The sequence below is a fragment of the Aedes albopictus genome, chromosome 2, assembly GCF_035046485.1.
Source record: "Aedes albopictus strain Foshan chromosome 2, AalbF5, whole genome shotgun sequence".
Lineage (NCBI taxonomy): Eukaryota > Metazoa > Arthropoda > Insecta > Diptera > Culicidae > Aedes > Aedes albopictus.
Window position 1 is genome coordinate 137347271 of NC_085137.1, and position 19953 is coordinate 137367223.

Below are 19953 nucleotides of genomic sequence, written 5' to 3' on the forward strand. Positions count from 1 at the left end.
ACTTGTTTCCATAACAAAGCGATTTTTTTAAATTGTATTTAAACTATTCATTGTACGCTTTTGGGTTTACTTAATATTTCTTCATTGGAGTTTACAAAAAAAAGAAAATGGGAAGAAGTTTTTAAATTCCGCTCCTTCAGCCAAACTTTCTCAGATTTATAAAAAGTAGAACTTGTCTGAATTATCAGAGCGAATCATTGGAGGAAGGAATCAATAAATGATAGGCATCAATTTCCAAGTAGTTTTGAATATCTATATCAAAATTACTTGGAAATTGAAGAACTTCTTGCAGTTCTCTTGTAACAACGAATTTGTGGCACAGTTTTTTTTATCATAGAATCTGAGGCACTCATAATCTCCTGTGAATCCTCGTAAAATTTTTCGTTCATTCCTGTAAATTTTGTTGGGTATTTCTTGGTCAAGATTTTGGAGCATTTGTGGAAAACTCTTCGAAGATTCCTCGTGGATTTCTATCGTGATATTCTAGGATTGTATTTCATATAATAGAAAGACTCTGTTCAACGTCTTCATTAAATTTCTGGCCGGATAGCGTCCTTTTGTAGGTCAAATACTCCGAATGCTCAGAGTCCTATTTACAGGACAGTACTTCTGAAGTGAATATCTTGAACTGGCTCACTAACGGCGTAAACGTTGCTGCAAGGATCACATATGGCAAATTTATTTTCCTGATATCTTGACCAAGGTTCAATATTTAAAGTTTTCGAACGAATAAATATTATGGCTAAGAATTCTCATTTTAAATCCTGTAGTGAGAATTCGTCTTTGTAGTACGATTGAGTTGATTTGACATAACCTTAGTCCAACAAAAAGATAAAATTTCAAAATTTTCTGCAATAGTTATTTATGTAACGAGTTGCAAAAATTTGATTTTTTCAGCACGAGTCAAGTTGGATAAATGCGAAGAGTGCTGAAAAAAAAACGAGTTTTGCAACAAGTTCCATACAAATTTTTCTGCTACTCCGTCCTATAATATCTATTTTTATACTTGCCTTTTCGGTATCGTAACGGCCTACTTTTCTTCACTAAATCAAAGAGTTGCATTATGGTTCATAATGCAACTTATTTGAGTTGCATTATGCGATTGTTTGATTAGAAACCAGTGTTTCCAAGGTAAGAGCTGGAGATATTGTGACGATTGTGACGGTTATAGCACGGCTTGCTTGATTCAAATTTCGTAGGATGGAACACGTGGGCGCTCTCATTCAGCCATCGGGAAGCACGATGGTACTGTTTAAATAAAATAGATTCTACCTTTTTTTTGTCATTGCAAAAAAATTTGTATGGAACTCGTTGCAAAACTCGATTTTTACAGCACTTGTCATATTTATCCAACTCGGCAAGCCTCGTTGGATAAATGTATGACTCGTGCTGTAAAAATCATCATTTTGCGACTCGTTACATAAATAACTATTATGCTATGATTTTTTTCATTATAAAACCCATTTGGGTTGCATAATGTTCATAATGCAACTCATTATGCAACCATTTTTCATTATAGAACTCATTTCAGTTGCATAATGAACCAGAGCGAAAAAGTTGGTCATTATGATACCAAAATGAATTGGGATAAAATTAAAGTTATGATACTGAATTGCATAAAAATATTTATTTTGTCAAGCTTAGTCCGGTAATGTGATTGTTAGTAATTTCTTCAGGAATTCAAGCAATCTTCCTGGAATTTCTCCAGCGATTTCTCCCAAGATTACTTCATTAAATTCACCCAGGGTTCTTTCCGGGATTTTCGCGGGAATGAATTCAGTACTCCTTTTCAGAATTTATCAGGAACTCCTTCGGGATTCCTACATAAATCCTTCTCGGGGTTGTTTTTTTCTGATTCTTTTCGGGTTACCTTTAGAGATTTCTCTTGGGATTCTTGCTGAAGTTCTTCTTGAGATTCCCTTTATTGATTCCTTCCGGAATTGTTTCAGCGATTCTTTGAGAGATTTCTTCTAGGTTTCCGTTTGGGAATCCCTGTCTTCAAAAAATCCTCTCGAAATTCTTTTAGGAATTCCTTCAAGATTCTTTCATGAATTCTTTTTCCTGGCATTGCTTCAGAGATGCCTTCCGGGAGTCCTTCAAAGATTCCTCCATAGGCTTCTCTGGGTTTGCTTCGAGAATTTCTCTAGGACTATCTTCTTCTGGATTTTTGGGGATTCCTTTATAGAGTTTCCTTGATTCAGGGATAGTTCCGGATATTCCTCCAGGGATTCCTCTCGTTAGGGATTTTTTTTTGATATATCCTCAGGGATTCTTCCAGGGAATATTTAGCAATTTACCTCGAGATTGCTTCAGTGGCTCACCCTGGAATTATTTTGTTGTTTTCTTCGGGATTCCTTCCATGAATTCTTCTAGGATCTCTCCTGGGATTCCTTTATTAATTTCTTCCGTTTTTTTTCTTGAGTTCTAGCTTGGGTTCCTCCCGGAGTTCCTTCAAAGATTATCCCCGAGATTCCTTCATTGATTCCTCTCAAAACTAACTAGGAATTTCTTCCAAGACTCCTTCCTTCCGTCCGGATTTACTTCAGGTATTCCACTCAAAATTCTTTGTGGCTCCTATTCAGAGATTTCTTCAGGAATCCTTCATTTATTTCGCTAGAGGTTTTTCCATTTATTGCTCCCGGGAGTTCTAGCGGCTTTCCTTAAGGAATTTCTCCCGGCATTCCTTCATCGAGTACTTCCGAGTGGTATTCGACCATTTACCGTTCGCTCGGTGCAAACGCTTTAACTGCAATGCTTTTTGACAGCAAGTCAGCTAAATGCAACAATTCTGCAGCTATCGCCCCGCTATCTGTCAAAAACAATACGTCAACAGAGTTGCGTCGGATGCACTACAGCTGCATTGCGATGTTGTTTGAGTGCATTCCGGCTGCGTCCAACAGCAATTGTAGCCTCCGGCTGCTCAGACGGGAAATATATGTGGGAATATTTGCTGATCACAGGGTAGTTCACTCTGAATATTAACAATTCGTTCACTGCAACGCTGATCACTTACCTGGTAAGAGCATCGGTTTGTAATCAATGAGTGGAATAGGTAGCCAACCGGTTTGTATGTAACCAAGGTGGATCAAAACAATAAAGAGGTCGAAGTCCTAACACTCAGCGAAGTAAACTACCGAATTTCATCAAAATACCTTATGAAATTTAGCCATAACTGTAAAGTATGGATGCCATAAGAATACCTTATGAAAATTGATCATGCTTATTATGACCTAATTACATAAGATAAACTTATGAAAAGAGCAGAAAAATCACAAAATGATGCAGACTGGAATCGATCCATGAACGTCGAGATCACTGAGCTCGTGCCCAACCCACGCGGCTATCGACGCTTGAGAATATCGTGTCGCTAAATGTGTATAAAAGCCAAACTGTGAGTCGATTCTGCGCCATAGACCGACCTTATGAAAATCGTTCTAGCCGTTATGAATTGTTTAAAGGCCATTTCATAAGTTAGACCTTATGATAATCTTAGGTTTCTTTGCCTGAGTGTAAACTGACTACCCAAAGCCGAGGCTTGGATACCCCTTTAGGTACGGAATCGAACCAAAAGTAGCGGAAATGTATTCAACCTGATGGAGTGCGCCTTTTAAAATGACGTAACTATCAGTGCTTAACTTAACATAATCGTTTTATTCGTCCATTGGACAATAGAGAGAGAGAGAGATATATAGAGGTGGTATACTTGCGTATTACATTGGCGGTTGTTGGTGGCGGGATGGTTGGCGGCGACGGTCTACGTTGGCTAGCTTTGTGGATGGCATCTTCGAAGGGGAGCCAGGCGGGCACCGGAGAGGTTGCTACTAACGACGGGCGAGCACTTCCGCCCCGAGATGGCTGTCCAAAGATCGTTGTTGAATGGCAGGTACTCAACCGGATAGGCTATGGCCCACCAGTAGGCGTACGGGTTGTTGGGAAAGCTTGGCACCTCCAACGGGCAAACTGGGGTGAAATGGCTTGGTAGAACACTTCTTCACGGCACGACGGCTTGGTAGGGCTTCAGCGCGGGTGGTGGCGGAAGTCCTTCTATTGGCACACACGATGACGGAGGCGGCGATGAAGATTTAGCTTGAATCAGGCCAGGCGGCTCACACAAAAGCTGGGGAGGAGGACCGACTCTCTGGACAGGCTACGGCCCACCAGCGAGGTTACGGTTGATCGTGGGTTACCGTCACCAGGGTCCAGGTATTTCGGCAATACTCTTGGGAAGCTGGGAAGAAGCTTTTCCGTCAGTACTCCCACTGGACCGATGACACTCTGGGGTCCCACTGGAGTGGCTAAGGCCTACCAGCGGTGGGGAGGATTCGCGTTCCTGGTTTTGGGGACGATCTCGGCGATCGACTCTGACGGGCGTCGGCTGAGTGACCACGCGGCCGATTGCGCGGTCTACAAAATGGCGGAGGCAGCAATGACGATCCCGGTGCGTACTAGGGCTCTAGCTTTACACGAGGGTCGTGCCGCAGGTTTCTGTCCAGTGTTTCGATCCTGGGAAGTAAACGAGACTCTTCGGGAATCACCCGAGGCCACCAAAGAATAAAGAAAAGGTCCGGAAACACTCACGGACCTATTCCGCAATTAGTATACCTTAATCTCTCTTGTTTTAAAACCACCATTTTGTAACACGATTTCACAATATAACAATGAGCCTTATTATTAATTACCTTTTCTTCTAATAACACAAATTAACACGTTTTCTTAAGGATCGGTCGCTTAAGGACAATCTTCAAATGCTTATCTAAAAAAAGGACACATTCAGGTTAAATACACGATGCTACACTCTAATACACATTTTAAATTACGGAAACTCAGAACGGCGCGCACTACTAAACTAGAGGGTAGCCTTTTTAGGAATGAGACCCGACCAATGCTATGTTCATAGTTTTATTCGCTTCGGTTTTTCACATCTTCGTGAAAAGCCGAAGTTGTCATTTCAAAAATGTTGGCAGCCCTTCCACGCTGCCACAATTAGGTCAACTCCATAAAGGGTGGTTGTCCAAGCTCAGTACGGGCGGTAACGTGTCGGAGTGAGCAAACGCTTTGACTAATATTCGAATGCACGGTTCGGTCAAGCTTATTTCTAGAACAGCTAGGTATACGCCACCAGTAAGGCTGTTCTACGATTGGGATGCAATTGGTTTAGGTGCTTACTGGTAGGTTACGGTGTTAGGAAAGGGAACTTGTGGCAAAGCCAACAAGCCACGAATTGGAACCAACGGTTACACAATTGACAACTGTTTGACGGCTGTCAGTCGTTGCAGTTAGCGAATTACATTAAGTAACTGAAATGTAAACATGTTGCACTTATCGAATCTCTACTGTATACTATTAAGAGAGTAGTTGGCGTTGAAACTTGTAATATTTTTGTCAGAGAGTTTTTCTTTGTATCATAGGCTACTCTTTCGAGTTATACTGAACGAAGACACGATCACTTTGGTTTGGTCAAACGGCGTTCGGCCAAATAACCCTTTCGGCTAAATAACATTCGGTCAAATTACCGGCAATCCTCTCGAGTTTCCTTTAGGGATTTCTCCCGGAATAAAATGCTTTTTTTCAAATTCTTCAAGGATTTCTCAGAGTTACTCCAAAGATTCCTTTCGGGAGTCCTTCAGTGATTTCTTTCAGGATTATTTTAAAAATTTGCTGTAGAATTGTTTTCAGAGATTTCTTTCAGGGTTCTTTCAGTAAGGTTGTTCAAACTTTTTGTCTCGCGGTGCACTTTCTGAAGATAAATTGCTACGCGGTGCAGGCGTTCAAAAAATTTTGAATTTTCAATTTATCAAACATGTTTAAGTATTTAGATATTTTTCTTGGATCGACATGATTTTAACACTGACTTATAATTGTTAGAAATTTTTGAACAAAATTCTAAATCAGAAACTGGCTCCTGGTGAAATTTATGCCTGGATAATATATAATTTTCACTGAAATTCCAATAAGAAATTCATAGAGCCCTGTCTTGATCTCTACTGGTGCAATTTTTGGTAAATATAGTTCCAAATTAACTGGGGAAGTTCTTAGAAAATTCGATTCAAGATTTTCGACTATCTTAAATTATACGAATATCTCATGATCTGAGAAGAGAAGAGACATTTCATCTACCATTAAGATGTTTGGTGAATGACTTGAATGATAACTAATAGGCCCCTTCTCAGATTCTTAGAACTTCTATCCAAATTTCTTTTGGAATGCTTAGTAGTAAAGTTCTCGAAGATACATTGCAAAATATTCTTGATGGACATGTCTTGCAACGTCATTGTTAGAATCTTATTGTATTTTTTTTTGTAAATTAATAATGGATTTTGTGTGCCTGTACCAATTATGGCACTACCTAAGGAAAACTATTTGTACAAAAATAACGAGAAGACCAATAAATGTCATCAATATGTTAAAAGATAGCTTAGTTTCCATACTTTACAGGAAAAATATAAAAACAGAGCCAAAGCTACTTTTAGTATTTATTACAGCGTGTGCCAATGATAGGAACACTGTACCAGTTATGGCTACATTTTTTTAAACTTCGGTTCCTTTACGCACCATTTGCATGCATTTCTTATGGGATTAGCCATAATTGGTACACTATGGCGAAAAAGGGATGGTTACATAAGGCTGAATTTCAAAAGGCTGAATGCACATAAGGCTTAATACGAAAGACTGAAATTGAGAAACTGTAACATAAGGCTGAAATAACAAAAGGCTGAAAATACGGAATGGCATTTATAAGTTAAAGCACTTCTTCCATTTCTTGGAGTTACGCCCCAACTGAGATAAAGCCTGCTTCTCAGCTTGTGTAATAGGCACGAAGATACTCAATGCCAAAGGCAGTCAAGAGAATTTTCATAATAAAACGTTCTTGTCCTGAACGCGTATCCCTCAGCATGGTCCTTATCAGAGATATCCCCTTCTTTGAAATATATGCTATTCTTTCGAAAAATACTGTCTTGGTAATAGGCCCCAAAAAGGCTTAATTTGGCCAACCATGAACAAGAGGACGGTAGGATGGTCAAACGTCAAGCTCAAGCAAAACCAATGCGAGTGCCACGGCTGGGTAATCATCCAATAAGCTAATTTTTAAATAGACCGTAAGCTCATAGAATACTAAGTTGAAGCGAGGCAGGCCAAGTCCCAGTTAGGACGTAGAGCCATAAAGAAGAAGAAGAAGAAAATCAGTGTATGTATGTAATTATTCCCAATTAGTGTGATATGTCGGTTTGTCTGAGTTGTTTATGATGATGTTAGTCTTTAGGCTGTTACGTTTGAAAACTAGTCGAATGACTATTTCAGCCTTATGTTATTTCAGCCTTTTGATGCATTCAGCCTTTTGTAATTTCACCCTTTCGTGTTTCAGCCTTTTGTTATTTCAGCCTTTTGTACGTAACCCGCGAAAAACCATGCATGGAAGCCGAAATTTTAAGGAAAATGATTTATTTCTACCATAATTTGAGCAAAATGTGGAGTTTCAATAAGTTGCAACCATCTTTTGTGAACGTGATCTGTTGTTCACATTTTTTATTGTTGATTTACATCGTTAAAGGGTGAAAATCAACTATGGCGAATAATTGGTACTATAGCCATAATTGGTACACTTATCCTAGTTATCATTTTTTTATGGAATAGTGTTTTGGTTTTATTTTCTTGAAAGCAAATGAGACCAAATGATCTCTGCGGAAATTTTCATTATTTCTAATATTGTGGATTTACTTCGAAGATGAGAATCGCCGTTCAATTTCAAGGGAAGTTTCCATGCATTTTAGTTAAATAAGCTACTTTTACGTTAATACGTTTATTACTTTGAACGACTTTTTAAATTGATTATCTGTAAAATTTTATATGAAACACTCATCGAAAAGCTTAATGCCGAATTATAAAATCAAAATTTCCAAAAATTCTTGCAGCTCTTCCGGAAATGCATTGGAACACCCCTCCGAATATGCTCCTCCATCAGCTAACAACTTAAGCAGTATAAAAGAAATGTCAGATTGGCTCAAAACAAACGACACCAATCAAGAGAGAGAATCTCTTGACACGTGTTGCTGTCACGCTCTTCAAACTTACGACGATTTCAGGAAAGACGGTTCCGATTCGTCGTCAGTTAGCAAATCCGCGCACAATACAATAGGCATATAACAATGATATCAGTTACATAAATTGTTAAACAATTTATTTATTAGGTATTTTTCAACAATTTTGTAGCATGTTCGCAATACATGAGAGCTGTCGCTGTGCACTTGGCAAGGCTTCGCGGTGCATCAAGTGTACCGCGGTGCACGATCTAAAAACCCCTTCTTTAGATATTCCTCTCGAAATTATTTTACGGATTTATTCGGGGATTTCTTCTGGATTCCTGCATTAGTTTTTTTTTTCGGGATAATTATTTGATTATAATGGGATTTATCTAGAACTCTCTCCTGAGTTTCCGTCAGGGAATCTTCTATTGATTCCTTCAGGAATTGCTTCATTGACATTTTTCGGGATTTTTCCGGTGTTCCTTCAGGGATTTCTCCCAGAATTCCATTCGAGAATACAACCGGAATTGCTTCAGCGATTACTGTCAGAATTCTGGAATTGTTTCCTTTCGTAATTCCTTTATGGTAGTGATTCCTGCTGGGATTTCCCCCAAGATTTTTTCAGGGATCTCTTCCGAGATGCAAGAATTCTTTCAGGAATTCTTCCAGGAATTCCTGCATGGAATTCCTTCAGGGATTCCTTCCAAGAGTCTTTCAGCCATTCCTTCATTGATTCCTCCCACCATTCCTTCCTTCATTTCTCCCGGGATTCCTTATAAAATGCCTTCAGATATTGCTTCTGGGATTCCTTCAAGGATTTCTCCATGGTCCAATCTCTGGGGGATGCCTTCCGGAATTCCTGTCGGAATTCCTTCTGGAATTCCACCTATTGATTCCCCCCTTGATCTCTTCAGAGATTCCTTTCGTAATTCCTTCTGGTATCCTTCTTGATAATCTAGGCGTATGTCTAAAAACTGCTCCTGATGTAGCAGACTTAGCTGAAATTTTGTGCTTATTTTGCTTATATTCACTTCAGTTTGACTTTTTGTCAACCGTGCGATAGTCGCTTAAGGAAATAATCCTGTTTTAGAGCCTGTTTTTATGTGATGCACAATATAAACTTCAATCGTGACGTCAGCGAGTAGAGTATGAGTATGGTACTCTATACCTTTTAATGGTATAGGAATGGTACGAAAACTCATTTCGCTCAATCGAAGCCAAAAAGGCCATGCAAAAGTTGAACTGGTTTTGGACATGCTAAAATTAGCATACACAGTAAAACCGCTCAGCACTAAAATGTGTAAGCCCTACTCATAAGTGCATAATTTCCAGACCACACAAAAATGTGTTACAGTTACACAAAAAACAGCTCGTACACTCGTCTAGATGCGAAATGTCGATTTTTTTTTGTTTTCCAAGTTCACTAGTAAGCCTAGCTAGATTGCTGTAGAATTTTTTTGCGAATTTAACGATTTTGCGGACACAGGAGCTGATTTTGTGAATGTGCCAGGGTTACACATTTTTGGTGTAGTCTGGAAATTATGCACTTTTGTGCTGAGCGGCGTTAGCGTGTAAGTTTCCCTATTTAGAATGTTAATTGGAACCTAGATTGGAACAAAATTCTTCTTAAAACTTATTTTTGCATCACGTAGGCAGCAGCTCGCTGACGTCACGATTGAAGTTTATGTCACTCAATCGGAGTAAATATTTTGTTTAGAGAGTTCGAAAAGTCGGATGGCCGAGGAAAACCCTTCATGACGAAAAGAATTCTCTTTTTCTTGGCGTAACGGTCCACATGGGCAAAACCTGCTCCTCAGCTTAGTGTTCCATGGTGGGTACTTCCACAGTTATCAACATAAGGCATCCTGAACCAACCGAGAATTGGCTTCTTTAGTGGTGTTGAGATAATTCCATATTCTGAATCTGCATGCGAAACTGAGCCGAAATCCAAATTTTCATGAATTTTGGTGCCCGGGAACCTATTTGAAAATCGATTTGAAGTTTGTATGGGAGCGATTTCTCGGATCACCCCTCCTCGCATTTTATACTGGGTGGAGCTGTCAAACAGTTACCTAGCTGTCAAAAGGTGATTTCAAAAAATCTCTTTGAAATTGATTTTAGATACCAAAATAAAGTTCTAAAAATCTGAAAAAAATCATAGTGGCTCAGAAAAAGGTGCTCTTTCGTATAAAATCAAAAAATCGATACATTTTTCTTAATTTAAAAATCCAATTACCGCTTCGGCTATATGGCCTTGGCGCCGAAGATACCACAGTCACCCTATTTTAACTCAATCAGTCGCATCAATCGAAAGTCGTAAATGATAGACCGGCCTGCCACTAAAGTCGCTTTTCGAGTCACGGTCAACCATTTCACTGCACGAATCACAAAACATCTGGCAATTTGGAGATCAATAAATTTGAATTGCAACGGAACAAACCGGTTGTCGCTTGCAAACTTCGAAAGTGCAAGGACAAATAGTGGTGCTCGTCTCTATTCAAGAACCAATCAAAGATAACCGCGAATAGTAGAAGCCAACTGAAATCAAACGATACGATGTTCACTCTCGTACGGGTGCCATCGATAATCGAATGATCGAATTTAGATGCAATTTATTTATTCCAGCCAATCGATCAATTCAAATGAGTCAGTTCATAATTGTTTGTGCACGGTGTTCTCAAGGGAGAATGATTTATGGACCCCATCTAGAGGCTGCGTTGCGTTGAGAGCACTTGACTCGTGTTTTTAGTTGTCTGTCGGTTGCTCTAGATCACACGGTGATTGTATAAAAATGGACCAATGCCACGAGGATGACGACAGTGCCGCCGGTGACCGTACCGAACCATATAGCCGGGGCGTGGGTGGCCAAACACCCTTAGAAGTTAGACATATGGTATGGAGACTATTAATTTTTGAATGCATATGCATGAACTTCGCAAACTGATGCTCTTTGGAAGCTGCGTTGCAAAAAAGGGAACGGAAGAAGTCGTTGAAATTAAAATGTGCAACCAACATCAGCAACTGTCACTCGGAGCAATTTGTAACCGGTGACAGGAATGAGATGTATCGCTCAAGATCCCTCATTGCCGGAAACTACGTCTCAGATGATTGATGTTGTTTTGCAAAAACCTAGTTGGGTTGTATGCAGAGATGAAATTAAATGTTTCTGATGAAAAATAGAACAATCTTAATCAAACCATGGTCTGAAGATGCAGAATCATAACTTCTCTTCAAATTCCAAGCTTTTTAAAGTTTTGCTCCATAGACTACCATGGCTCGTGTTTGCATTTGAATAAAAGCCACAAATTGCGCACGTCCCGCAACTTTTTATTCATAATCTTCGACTTTGTTCGAGTACCTACTCAGCTCGTTTGCAATTTCCAGCGTCATTGCGCGCAAATACCTGCTCCGTGTCGTCGTTCCTAAACGGGTGGGTGCTGTGCTGGGACATGGCAGACGCCGAGCCATAAACTACCGATCAAATGTACGATTCCGAAATGATAATTTAATATAAAAACGTGATAGAATTTTCGAACAATCGATTGGCAGGTGGTGGTGGTGGTGCGATGAACCGGCCGTCGTCGAATCTAAAAACGCCTCACCGCCATTAAAGGTATGACGGACGGCAACCTCAGCGGAAATTCGCGAATTTTGCTTATTATAGAGGAGAGGAAGCGTAACTTTTCAATCGATGTTGTGTAAGCTTAAAAATTATTCGCAAACATTCGACCGACAGCAAGCAGCGTTTCAAAAAGTCATCGCGGTGCGGATCGTGCCGCACACGTGTGGTACCCACATCACGCCAGCCAAAACTTGTGCTCAAGACTGCTCACTCGCTGTGGTGAGGTATTGATTTTCATTTCGGTATTGCTTGCTCATGGATGTGGCGTCGAAAATTTCATTCGTTGACCTATTCGCTTCTACTTGGAAATAAAACAACACATGTCGCATGAAATTTTCGAAGTGCATGTTCTTTGGGGTTATGTTGAACAATTTCAAATCCAACGGTTAACCCTTCTTTCAAAATATGAACTACATATTGCTATTTTTCAATTTAGACATATATTCGAAGAAGTAACTTACGGTTGGACATTACCCTGTAGATGGGTTAGATCACGCCCGAAACCGGTCGACGTAAAGGTAATTTGAATCTTTTCTTGACAATTGTAAGAACGATTATAAGTGTTGTGTCTTGTCTCATGTCGCGTCTCGTGTTTGTCGTGAAGTTAGTTCATACGTTAGCATAAACTATAAAAGTTAATAGTTCCTGGAAGAGTTGTTCTTTTGAGAATTACTGTCATAATTAACCCTAAAAGGGATACCTTCATGGCCTCAGTTTCGTCACCTCGCTGAGTGTGTTCCATCGAAGACGAGCTCTGAAAGGCGCCTGGGGTCCAATCGACCCCAGGTATCTCTTTTATGGTTAACATGCAAGTTGACATGAGCTTGTTAGTGGGTGGTTTTTAGCATGACTGCTTTTGAGCTGACGCCGTTCAAAAGCTAGTCAAATCACTATTTCAGCATTTTAATATATTCGGCCTTTCGAGTACCAACCTTCTGTCGTTTTAGTCTTTTCAGTCAAGATAATTTAAAAACTGCGGTATGCGTGGATAACAGAGTCTTATTCATGATTCGACTGTGCGTTGATTCAATCAAATCAACCAAAATGGATGCGGTGAAAATATGACACTGCCCATGTGTACTCCATAACGACTTTTATGCGTTCTTACAGTCTGAGTGCTGAATAAACAACTGGTTCAATGAATATTGACACGTGCGTTGTGATGATTGGTTGCTTTACGAAGTCTGGATTCTTTATGAATGGATTGAAACATGTGTAGTTCAATCGCACCGGTTGCATGTTTATGTGTACTTAGTTTTATGGGAGCCATTAATATGGTGTTTGGGTGGGTGCAAGTCAATTGGCGTGGAAAATGTTAAAATTGTAGCGATAAACCTGTGACAATTGAGTTGCAAATAAAATTAGTTTACGGTTAAATATAAAAAGAGGTTTGTATTGAAAAAGACGTTCTTCTTAGTAAAGTATGTTCTAATAAATGTGAGACTTTTTTTAAATTTTGATAGGAATTCTACCACCCATTTTTTAAGGTCCACAAGTGGTAGGGTAGAAATCTACTACGTCATATGACACATTCCACGCAATTCTACACCGCGGTTTTTGAACTTCATTGAACAATGTTTCCGGGCTCCTGCTGTCGATTTTGATTATTTTTGCACCAAAATGAAGATAATTACTTATATTCTTCTAATAGTATCTAAAACTTTGAAAACTGCTCCTAGAAAGTAGAAAATTATTTGGCGTTCGGTCAAAATTCGTAATTTTTTACACCATCGGAAATATTTATTAATTTCTTCCGAAGTACAAAATTCCAATTCTCAATTTGAAAGCATAAAATGAATCTTCTATTCAAACCTTATCGTCTGATATACTGGTTAGCATGTATGTAACAACATACCGTTTTTTGGAAGCAAAAGTTTGATTCTCGCACAAAACGTAACGCGTGGAATGTGTCATGCATTAATTTCCGTCATATCAGACGGAAAAAAGCCAATAATTACAGATATTCCAGCTTACCATTGCTCATAATATAGAAGCAACAAGCTGTGTACCACAAGCGCAAATTTTTATAGGGGGGTGGCGACCGCTCCTGGGTTACTCAAATAAATCACTTTTTTTCCATCGATTAAATCGTAACAACAAGTTGTGTTCGCCTGGGGAGGATGCAAGCAAATGTGTATGTAGATTTTCTTCATACGACACATTGTTTTTCACAACCACCGAGAAAGATTTCTGCGTTGCACTGTGATGGCGTATTGTGACCTGGTGGGCATACATTTTCATTTATTTAGTTAACATCAAATTCATGATAATACTGAATCAACAATTTGCCGCCATAATACTCGATTTGCAGCTGCAGCTCTCCAACGTCGGTCACGCCCAACACTCGCCAGATCACTCTCCACCTGGTCCGCCCATCGTGCTCTCTGCGCTCCACGCCTTCTTGTACCAACCGGATGGTTAGCAAACACCAACTTTGCAGGGTTGTTGACCGGCATTCTTGCAACATGCCCTGCCCACCGTATCCTTCCGGCTTTGGCTACCTTCTGGATGCTGGGTTCGCCATAAAGTGCAGCGAGCTCGTGGTTCATCCTTCTCCGCCACACACCGTTCTCCTGCACGCCGCCGAAGATCGTCCTTAGCACCCGTCGCTCGAAAACTCCGAGTGCTTGCATGTCCTCCTCGAGCATCGTCCACGTCTCGTGCCCGTAGAGAACCACCGGTCTTATTAACGTCTTGTACATGGTACATTTGGTGCGGGGGTGAATCTTTTTTGACCGCAGTTTCTTCTGGAGCCCATAGTAGGCACGACTTCCACTGATGATGCGCCTTCGTATTTCACGGCTCACGTTATTGTCAGCCGTTAGCAAGGAACCGAGGTAGACGAATTCTTCTACCACCTCGAAAGTATCCCCGTCTATCGTAACATTGCTGCCAAGGCTTGTCCTGTCTCGCTCAGTCCCACCTACCAGCATGTACTTTGTCTTAGCCGCATTCACCACCAGTCCGACCTTTGCTGCTTCACGTTTCAGGCGGGTGTACTGTTCTGCCACCGTTCCAAATGTCCTAGCAATAATATCCATGTCATCCGCAAAACATACAAATTGGCTGGATTTCGTGAAGATCGTACCCCGGCTGTTGAGCCCGGCTCGTCGCATAACACCTTCCAGGGCGATGTTGAATAGTAGGCAGGAAAGTCCATCACCTTGTCGTAGTCCCCGTCGAGATTCAAATGAACTGGATAGTTCACCCGAAATCCTTACGCTGTTCTGCACACCGTCCATCGTTGCTCTTATCAGTCTAGTCAGCTTCCCGGGAAAGCTGTTCTCGTCCATAATTTTCCATAGCTCTGTGCGGTCGATACTGTCGTATGCCGCTTTGAAGTCGATGAACAGGTGATGCGTTGGGACCTGGTATTCACGGCATTTCTGGAGGATTTGCCGTACGGTGAAGATCTGGTCCGTTGTCGACCGGCCGTCGATGAAACCGGCTTGGTAACTTCCCACGAACTCATTTACTTTAGGTGAAAGACGACGGAAGATGATCTGGGATAGCACTTTGTAGGCGGCATTCAAAACGGTGATCGCTCGAAAGTTCTCACACATTAACTTGTCGCCTTTCTTGTGGATGGGACAGATTATCCCTTCCTTCCACTCCTCCGGTAGCTGTTCGGTTTCCCAGATCTTGACTACTAACTGGTGCAGACAGGTGGCCAACTTTTCCGGGCCCATCTTGATGAGTTCCGCTGCGATACCGTCCTTACCAGCCGCTTTGTTGTTTTTGAGCTGATGGATGGCATCCTTAACTTCCCTCAGCGTGGGAGTTGGTTCGTTCCCGTCCTCTGCTGCACCAACATAGTCATTTCCTCCGCTGCCTTGGTCCTCCGTGCCTACATTCTCTTCGCCATTCAGGTGCTCGTCGAAGTGCTGCTTCCACCTTTCGATCACCTCACGTTTGTCCGTCAGGAGGCTCCCGTCCTTATCCCTGCAGATTTCGGCTTGCGGCACGTAGCCTTTGCGGGATGCGTTGAGCTTCTGGTAGAACTCGCGTGTTTCCTGTGAACGGCACAGCAGTTCCATTTCCTCGCACTCCGCTTCTTCCAGGCGGCGCTTTTTCTCCCGGAAGAGACGGGTCTGCTGCTTCCACTTCTGTCTGTATCGCTCCACATTCCGTCGGGTTCCATGCTGCAGCATTACCGCCCGCGCTGCATCCTTCTCCTCCAGAACCGCTCTGCACTCCTCGTCGAACCAATCGTTTCGTCGACTCCGTTCTACGTACCCGATAGTGCTCTCAGCTGCGTTGTTGATGGCTGCTTTGATTGTACTCCAGCAGTCCTCTAGAGGGGCCACATCGAGCACACCCTCGTCCGGCAACGCTGCCTCGAGATTCTGCGCGTATGCGGTGGCGACATTCGGTTGCTTCAGTCGCTCTAGATCGTACCGGGGCGGCCGCCGGTAATGTACGTTGTTAATAACGGAGAGTTTTGGGCGCAGTCTAACCATCACCAGGTAGTGATCAGAGTCGATATTAGCGCCACGATAGGTCCTGACGTCGATAATGTCGGAGAAGTGCCGTCCATCAATCAGAACGTGGTCGATTTGCGATTCCGTTTGTTGTGGTGATCTCCAGGTGTAACGATACGGGAGGCTGTGCTGAAAGAAGGTGCTACGAATGGCCATGTTCTTGGAGGCGGCGAAATCGATAAGGCGTAGGCCATTTTCGTTCGTCAGCTGGTGGGCGCTGAACTTTCCAATTGTCGGTCTGAATTCCTCCTCCTGGCCTACCTGAGCGTTTAGACCCCTATGATGATCTTGACGTCGTGGTTTGGGCAGCGGTCGTACTCGCGTTCAAGCTGCGCGTAAAATGCGTCTTTGTCATCATCAGTGCTTCCGGAGTGAGGGCTGTGCACGTTTATTATGCTAATGTTGAAGAATCGGCCCTTGATCCTCAACCTGCACATTCTTTCATCGATCGGCCACCAACCGATCACGCGCCTCTGCATGTCGCCCATCACTATAAAAGCTGTTCCCAGCTCACGTGTGTTGCCGCAACTCTGGTAGATGGTATGATTACCTCTAAACGTTCGCACCATAGATCCTGTCCAACACACCTCCTGCAGCGCTACGATTCCGAACCCGCGGTCCTTCAGTATACCGGCGAGTATGCGGGTGCTCCCGATGAAGTTGAGAGATCTGCAGTTCCACGTACCGAGCTTCCAATCGCAAGTCCCTTTTCGTCGCTGTGGTCGTCGCCATTGGTATCGGTTCGCATTCTTCTCTTGTTGATTTTCCGGTGCTAGTCTTTTTTACGGCTGGCTCGCAGGGCCTGACACCAACCCACTAACCCAGGGAGCTGGGCTTACCTTCCCGGAAGCTACGGGTTCTGCATTGGCATTTCCTCCAACTACAGTGCTAAATAGCTAGGCTCGAGCGCCAGTCTTCGGTGGGCATACATAATAAATGAAATATTTTGGTTGTTATTCTAAAGCCATATCCATCTCCACTTAAGGCGAAACTGGAAGCATTTCCTCACTTTTTGGTTTTTGATTTTTTATCAAATAACGAAGAAATATTTTCAAAATCGGTTTTCGTGCACGTGTAGAGTATGGATCAAGGTATCTTCTGATTTTTTTTTATAGTGGAAAATGTTTTTCGTTTTTGCAGAAACCATTTTTGAACAAAATTTCACTAAAAAATGGTTTCTGCAAGAATGGAAAAAAAATTCCACCTCAAAAAAATTCAGAAGATACCCATACTCTACATGTGCACGAAACCCGATTTTGAAAATATTGCTTCGTTATTTAATAAAAAATCAAAAACCGAAAAAATGCGAAAATGCTTCCAGTTTCGCCTTAAAAGCTTTCTGCTCAACCGTACTTGGAATACATGGTCAAACCGTATTTTTTTTACCATCCTTACCAGCATCCTTCCGTTAAAGGTGTGCCGAGAATTGAATCCTGGTTGTGCCCGAAATAGACGTAGACTAGACGAAAACAGAATTCGAAGGACAATTATTCAATCTTATTGTTTTAAGGACAGACTTCAAGCCTAACTTTACCAAACACCGTATGTAAACAAAAAAGAGATTTTCACATGAGGCGCAGAAATTCGTTAAGGACTACTTGTATCACTCACCTTTGGGGATGATTTGTGAAAAAATACCCGAATTTTTCACGTTTCTGGAATGCTCAATGTATGAGTTGCTATGGGAACAGCGAATTTCCCCTTCGATTTTCTCCGTTCATGAATTTTGTTAGATACGGTGTTTGGTAAAGTTAGGCTTGACTTGTTAGAAACCCAAAATGGCCGATTTTGGCACCTATTCATGGTTTCGAGCGCACAAATCTCTTCGTAAACAAAATCAGCGCATCTTCTTATTTTGAGCTTATTGCAAGTGAGCAAGAACAAAATTTAAAAAACATGCACTGTTGTTTGAATTTGACTTCTTAAGATTTTTGCTCCTGACGTTCTGATGCACTGTTGAAGCGGAATTTCAAGACGTTTGTCCTTAAGGAAATTGTAGAAGAAATGAATAGAGATGGAAGATATGGAAGCTAATTTATAGATTTGTAATTGATACTGAATTGGACATGAGGCATTACACGAGGTGGAAAAATAAACTCATTAAATATCATTATCTTAGCTAGACGGGAATTAGATAAACCCCTAATGGAACTCCATTCGAAGATTTTTTTTTAAAAGCTATACACAATATCTTCCATGACTAACTGGAGTTCTTTCAGAAATTAATCATCCAGTTTGTTCAAAAAGAAATGTTTGGAGGAATTAAAGAAGGGATTCCTACAAGAGTCCATGGTGCATTCCCTAGAGAAATTGCGGAAGGAATCCCTGAGAAATTTCCGGAAGAGTCTTCCCTGGGTGAATTCCTGAACGATCCCCCGGAGAAATGTCTGAAAGCTTTCTAGAACCCTTAAAGGAAGAATTGTGAGAATTTTTGCTGGCATCCCTGAGTGAACTCCAGAAGAAACTGAAGGAGGGATTCCCGAAAGAATCCCATCAAAATGTTGAGGCAACTTTGTTACAAAAATAAAACAAAATTAATTGGTACAACTGATTTACATATCACGATACATAGAACCTTACAAATGCACAAATCAGAGACACAAATATACTCTGCTCTACAGATGGATAACTCCTTCCGATCACAGGATGACAAGGTTTCATTTATTGAATCATCCTGGAATTGTGTTTTAGTTGGCAGTTCGCATTTTAGTTGACAGTCATTGCTGCTGCATTCATAGCTTGTTTTTGTCTATCCTATTCGGGCACATCGTTTCCTTTTTCGATACTTGAGCTCAACAATGTGATGTCCGTGTTAGGAACGAGTTGTGATTGAACTTTGTCCCAAAATTGCCTAAAAGTTTGCAATCAAAATGAGATCCTAAAACAAACGTTGAAGAGATCCAAAGTATTTTCTATTTTGTGGAAAAATTACTGAAGGACTTTCTGAAGGAACATTTTCAAAACATCCCTGAAAATTTACTAGAGGAATCTTTGAAGGAGTTCCTGAAGATATTCGCAAATAACTCCTTGAAGGATTTCTTGAAGAAAAAAATATATTGCAAGGCAAATTTCTGAAGAAATTCCTTTGTAGAAGTTGTGGAGATATTTTTGAAGGAGTTCATGGAGGGTTTCCTGAACAAATCCGTGGATAACTCCTAAAGGATTTCATGGAAAAATTGCGAAGCATTACTATATGGCTTTTAGAATGATTTCGGAAATTATCTCAAAGAATTTCAATACAAATCTCTAAAGGAATTCCTTTTGAGATCCTTAAAAGTAATTCAAAAAGAACCTGCAGGTATTCCTGGATGCCTCCCTGGAGAAATTCTTGGGCGCATCCCTGTAAAGGATGATGGAAGGATTTCTGAAATTTCTGAATGAACCCCTGAATGCATTTTTTAAAGAGATCCCGAGAGACATTTCTGAAGGAATCTCTGGCGGGATTCCTGGAGCAACTGGAAGAATTTTCGGAGCGTCCCTAAAGAAATTCGTGAAAAAATCCCTGGAGGGATTCAGGCAGGAATATATGAAGAAAATTCTGAAGGAATTCCTGGAGGAATGCCTGAAAGAATTCTTGAAGCAATCCCTGGAGAAATGCCTGGAGGAATCCTTGGAGATCCTTCTGCACAAATTCCAGGTGGAATCCTAGGACCAATTCCTGTAGGAAACCCTGGAAAACTCCCTGGAGGAATTCCTGATTGAAACATCTGCTCGCATACACGCTCAACGACCGCGTTCGCTGATTTCAGCTTAGAGTTTTCTCAAGGTTAAAGAAGTCGCGTTATCGATATTATCGTCTCCTTCAAAACTTAAATGTATGGAATTAGAA

The 19953-nt window shown here is 41.3% G+C and overlaps 1 protein-coding gene across 1 annotated transcript in view; it reads left to right on the top strand.

Annotated features, from left to right (window-relative positions):
• LOC109410234 (uncharacterized) overlaps positions 1 to 19953 on the top strand; it is a 68894-nt gene that overhangs the window by 28642 nt on the left and 20299 nt on the right. The window lies entirely within an intron of this gene.